The sequence below is a fragment of the Mauremys mutica genome, chromosome 17 (genome assembly GCF_020497125.1).
Source record: "Mauremys mutica isolate MM-2020 ecotype Southern chromosome 17, ASM2049712v1, whole genome shotgun sequence".
Lineage (NCBI taxonomy): Eukaryota > Metazoa > Chordata > Testudines > Geoemydidae > Mauremys > Mauremys mutica.
Genome location: NC_059088.1, coordinates 6,126,918 through 6,132,219, shown reverse-complemented (window position 1 = coordinate 6,132,219; position 5,302 = coordinate 6,126,918). Strand labels below are relative to the sequence as shown.

Here is a 5,302-nt window from a genome sequence, read left to right as displayed (position 1 = left end):
TCTCACCCTTAACTCCAAGTTCACCCAAGTTTTTGTCAGGTATTTCCACTGTTTGTTAGGAAGTTGCTATAGAAATAAGACTGGCCCAGTCCCTGCATTTCGGAGCTATTTATTCCCAATTGAGTTCTCCAGTGGAGTGACGGCCACGTCGCCCCAGCTGGGGGTCTGGCCCCATTCATTCCAATGGAGCTATGGCCGCTTGGCCCCAGCATAGGCACCGACTCCATGGGTGCTCTGGGGCTGGAGCATCCACTGGGAGAAAATGCTGGGTGCTGAGCACCCACTGGCAGCCCCCAATCAGTGCTTCCCCCTCCCTCCCAGCACCTCCCGCCCGCTGGAGGCCCACTGTCCAGCGCTTCCCCCTCCCGCCACGGGCCTCCTGCCTGCCACAATCAGCTGATTCCTGGTGCAGGAGGCTGGGGGCAGGGGAGAGGAGCGGCCTTGAGGGTAGGGGTGGAGTGGGGGTGGGGCCTGGGGCAGAGCCAGGACCCCCGCTGGGATCTGGCCCCACAGAGCGACGGCGTCTCTTTGTGTTCAGGGTCCCGGCCGTGCAGAGGGGTCCCCGGCTGCAGAGCTCAGCGGGAACCAGCTCGGGGAGAGTCCAACTGGCTGTAAATATCCTGGGTCCGTCCTTGGAGTTCCTGTAGCCCAAACAGAGAGCCAGTGAGATCCCTGCCCAATGAGCCCCAGGGCCGGCGGGGTGGGTGCTGCCAGGACCGGACACTCTGTGGCTGGGCGAATCTCCCCTGAGCCGGTAGCAGGACGGGGTCTGAGACACACGCTTAGGCAGCGCCGGTTCCACCCAGCAGGGGCCAGGGGTTTGCACTGCGGGGGGTGGGGGATGGGGAGGCTGCAGCCGCGTACACACACACACCCCCGCCAGCAGGGGGTAGCGGGGCCCGGGGGGAGGGTAACAGACCCTGCACTCACCTCATAGGGTGACTCTGGTTTTGGCCTGCGGGAAAGCTCAGCACCTCGGGAGGAAGGGAAAATAGTTTCTGGTATTAGATCTGGGTCCCCCAAATCCCCAGCCCCTGGATCCCCCCAAGTGTCTCCCACCAGCCCCCCCAAATCACCAGCCCCAACAAGGTCCCTGTCTCCTCTCTACTGTATTAAAGTCACCAGCTGAGTGATGACTGTCCCCAGCTCCTGCATCCATCCACGCACCAGCGAGAGCCACACACGAACTCGCAGCCTCCCAGGCAGCGCTGGGGGCTGCTGGGTCTCCCCCGGATCATCGTCGCTAGAGGGATGGTTCCCGCGGGAGTTTTCTCATAGGAAACTCAATTACCCCGGTCTGGGCCCCCGCTTTTTATAATGGGACTGAAAGTGTCACCCCACTTTTCCCTTATGGGTCTGCGTCCCCATGACGGTTAAGACCCCCCCTGATTTCTATAGATGGGGCCCTACCAAATTCATGGCCATGAAAAATACGTCACGGATGTTGCAATCTGGTCTTGTGTGTGCGTTTACCCTAAACGAGGCAGGTCTTGTGGGGGGTCCTGACCCCAAAGGGAGTTGCAGGGGGGGGGTCGCAAGGTTATTTTAGGGGGGTTGCCGTACTGCCACCCTCACTTCTCTGCCTTCAGAGCCGGATGGCCAGCGAGTGATGGCTGCTGACCGAGGGCCCAGCTCGGAAGGCAGCGCAGAAGTGAGGGTGGCAGAGCCGCAACCCCCCCTACAATAACCTTGCGACCCCCCCCCCACACACACACTCTCCTCTTTGGGTCAGGATCCCTACGATTACAACACTGCCGAATGCCAGGTTTAAATAGCCGGATTGACTTCGTTGGGGGCTGGTCCTGCTTTGAGCAGGGGGTTGGACTAGGTCCCTCCTGAGGTCCCGTCCCAGCCTGAGATTCTAGGATTCTATGAAAGCCTGAAATTTGCTATTTTTACAATCCCATGACTGGGAAATTGACCAAAATGGTCTGTGAGTTTGGTGGGGCCCTGGCTGTAGGTTGTGTGGATTCTTTGTTCTCGTTAACACGGCCACACGACCCGCCGCCTGCGGTGCAGACACACGCTGGAGCCAGATGTGCCGCCGCTGCAGTTTTTGTGCTTTGAAGTTAATCTTCGGGCTGATTGTTTGTTTGTAACATTCCCCCTGGGGGCCTCTTTCCCCAGCATCTCGGGGCATCGGGTTTTTCTTCGCTCGCCTACGTCCGTCGGCGTTTCTTAGCTCGGAGGCCCAAAGTAGCGAAGCTACAATCGCGCAGGTCTCGGCCTCAGGCCCGGCGTTCCAGCCTCCTGCCTTCGCTCTAACACGGGGGGGCGGGACCCGATTCTCATGGGGTCGCCAGGGCAGCGTTAGACTGGCTGGGACTCGGGGCAGGGCTCAGACTGCGGCCCCCTCTCCGCCCCACCCGGGGGGGTGTTGGGGGGCTCGGGATCTGCCCCCTCCCGGGGTCAGGCAGTAACTCTGTGCTCAGAAGGGGTCACGGTGCAATGGAGTCTGAGAACCGCTGCTCTGATCCGTGGTTATTCCTGCTAAATACCGAGCGGTCTTAGCTCCCCTCTACTGCCCAGACAGTGACTGTATGTTAACGAATCGTAACGTCGCACAATCAATGAACAGTCAAATAAATCCTTGGCTGCCCCCCTCGTTCCCCCAAGTGTCTCCCCCCAGCCATCCCAAACCACCCCCCTGTATGTCTCCCACCAGCCCCCCACAAGTCTCAACATCCCCCCAGCCCTGTGTTCCCCCAAGTATCTTCCACCAGCCCCGCAAACCATCAGGCTCTGCCCCCCGAATCACCCACAGTGTCTCCCCCTAAACCACTGGTCCCAACCCCCCAAATTCTCCCAAGTGTCTCCCATCAGCCCCCCAAATCGCCCACCCCCTGCACCAGCCCCATCTCTGTTCCCACCCACCCAGCCCCACTCTTACCCTGTGCAGCGCCCTCAGCTGCTGCCTGCCACCGGCCTCTGCCGAGCAGGTACCAAACCCCCACGTTAACGAGGGCGACGAGGAGCAGGAGGGCAACCGCAACGCCGGCCACGAGGCCGGGGCTCAGACATGGGCACCTGCCGGAGCCTGAGGGAAGACAGGGGCAGCTGTCACCGGTGAGGGGCGCTGACGGCCCGGCCCGACCCGGGCAGCACGGAGCCCGGCGGGATCAGAACCCACAGCCCAAGGGTTTGCCCCACCTGCTTCTAAACCTCGCAGTGATATTCCCCAGCGTGCGTCACTGTGACGCCTTGAAGCGCCAGCTACGACCCCCCCAGCCTGGCGTTGGCCTAGTCCCAGGCGAGGTGACGGCGGCAGGGACACGGCTGCTGAAGCGGCAGGTTAAATTCACCGGGTCCCCTTTGTGCTGGTCGGCGCTGGGCGTAGCCGTGATGTTGGCGCCTTTAGGGGCGTCTGGATATGGGGGGAGAAAGGAGCCGGGGAAAGGACGAGGAAAATGGGGTTGTGGGTCCCGGGCTGGTGTCACTTTAGACAGGTGGTGAGCCTCTGCGGCGCTCCCCGTGTGGTCACGCTTTCGGGAGGCGGGCAGGGGTGAAGCAGGGGGGACGAGGCGGGAGGGGGGCAAAGCAGGGGGACGAGGGGGGCACGGGGGGCTGCACCAGGAGGCCGTCTGGGGCGTATCGGGGGCTGCGAGGGAGGAGGCTCTCGCCAGCGCTCGCTACTTACTCTGAACTTGGACCGATTCCCTGGGAGAGAGGCTCAGATACGCCCAGCCGGGGCCGGAGACCCAGACCCCGCACGCGTAGCTCCCTCCGTCAGAGTCGGCTGCCTTGTCAACACGTAAATCCTGCCCGGTTCCTGGCAGCCACACGTCCCCGCGGGACTAGACGTACCCGGCGACGGGCCGCAGGGCAGCAGCCTGGCAGCGCAGGGTAAAACCGTCGCCTTCCCTCAGCGCTGCCTTCCCTGCCGGCCACGAACCCTCGACCCTGGGCACGCTGGGGGCGACTGAGGCGAGAGTCGGGTGAGAGTTCGTCAGTGGGGCCCCGGGACTGAACGAAGGGGCAGGTCCCTCCCCGTCCCATCCCACGGGGCGAGAATACTTGCTAGAGCCAGATGAGAGGTTTTTTCAGACAGTAAAACCCAGGAGTCCTGACTCCCACCCTTCCTGCATTCACCCATAGACCCCACTCCCCTCCCCGTGTCAGGGACAAAACCCAGGAGTCCTGATCACCAGCCCTGCCCCCACTCTAACCACATCCCTGCTCCACTCCCCGTGTCAGGGAAAGAACCCAGGCGTCCTGGCTCCCAGCCCCTTCCCCCCTCTGCTCTACCCATGCCATGTCTAGCAGCAGAGCTCACCTGTCCCCAGGGGCTGGGATGGGGCAGAGTCACACTCATCCCAGTATCCCTCCACCTGGCATCTCAGCGCCGCGCCGGGGGCCAGCTGGGACGGGGATATTCGCAGCTCGGTCGCCCCAGCCCCGCCTGGGGTTTGCTCTGGGCTCCGCCGCGCGCCATCTCGGTCGTACCAGGAGGGGCGATGGGGGCAGGCGGCCCCCACGGAGCAGGTGAGGGAGGGTCCCGGTTCCGTTCGGCGCCCCAGGGAGGGCTGGCACCGGTCGTCTGGGAGGAGAGGAGGGGTGAGGAGCCATTGAACCCTGCTGGGCCCTGGGGCTGGCACCTCCCAGGGGCCGCGGCCTGGCTGCAGAGCGGGGAGCAGGGGGCGGGCGCGGCTCAGCCTGGGAGCTCGGCTGGCCGGGGCAGTGAGGGCTCCTGGCAATGGGGGAGAGCAGCAAACGTTGGCCTGAGACACGGGGAGCGCTGGGTCTGCCCGGAGGGGGGCAGCCGCCAGTGGGGGGCACCACACATCGGGCTCAGACCAGAGCCCCGAGCGGGACTGTTTTGAATTCTGTCCAAGCGCCCGGCTTTGGTTTTTCCATTTTCACTCCCCTTCCAACCACAAAAACCTTCGATCCCACAAGAGAGAGAGATTCCCCCACGCTGCTAAAAACCAACCAACCAACAGCCAGACACCGGTGGGTGAAGATACGATCGATACCAACAGAATTCAGAGACCACTTGCCTGAACCAGGTACAAACTCGCTTTAACTCCGGGTGTCTCAGAACGGTCTCTGCCCTGCCTTGGGCGGGTGCATTGCCCCAGCTTTGGAGCGAGGGAGAGAAACGTGTGGAGGAAAGAGAAGCTCACACAAAATATTTCGCAATTTCCTCGCTAGGCGACTCTTGCTACATTACTGAGATTCAGGGTTTTTCCCGCAAATTATCTCAGCCTGTTTTTTTGCCAACCCGAACCCACGTACAACAAAGCACATTTAACCCGCTCCCACTGCTTGGGGGGGGGGGAGGGGGGTCCTGCAGGGTCCCAGG

The 5,302-nt window shown here is 62.5% G+C and overlaps 1 long non-coding RNA gene across 1 annotated transcript; it reads right to left on the bottom strand.

The window, feature by feature from the left end:
• Positions 1–568: 568 nt before the first annotated feature.
• Positions 569–3,886, bottom strand: LOC123351640. Its single transcript, XR_006574045.1, has 4 exons — positions 3,638–3,886; positions 2,891–3,037; positions 931–974; positions 569–641 (listed from the first exon to the last, which is right to left on the bottom strand). It is a non-coding gene; the product is annotated as an uncharacterized LOC123351640 (long non-coding RNA).
• Between the last annotated feature and the right edge of the window lie 1,416 nt (positions 3,887–5,302).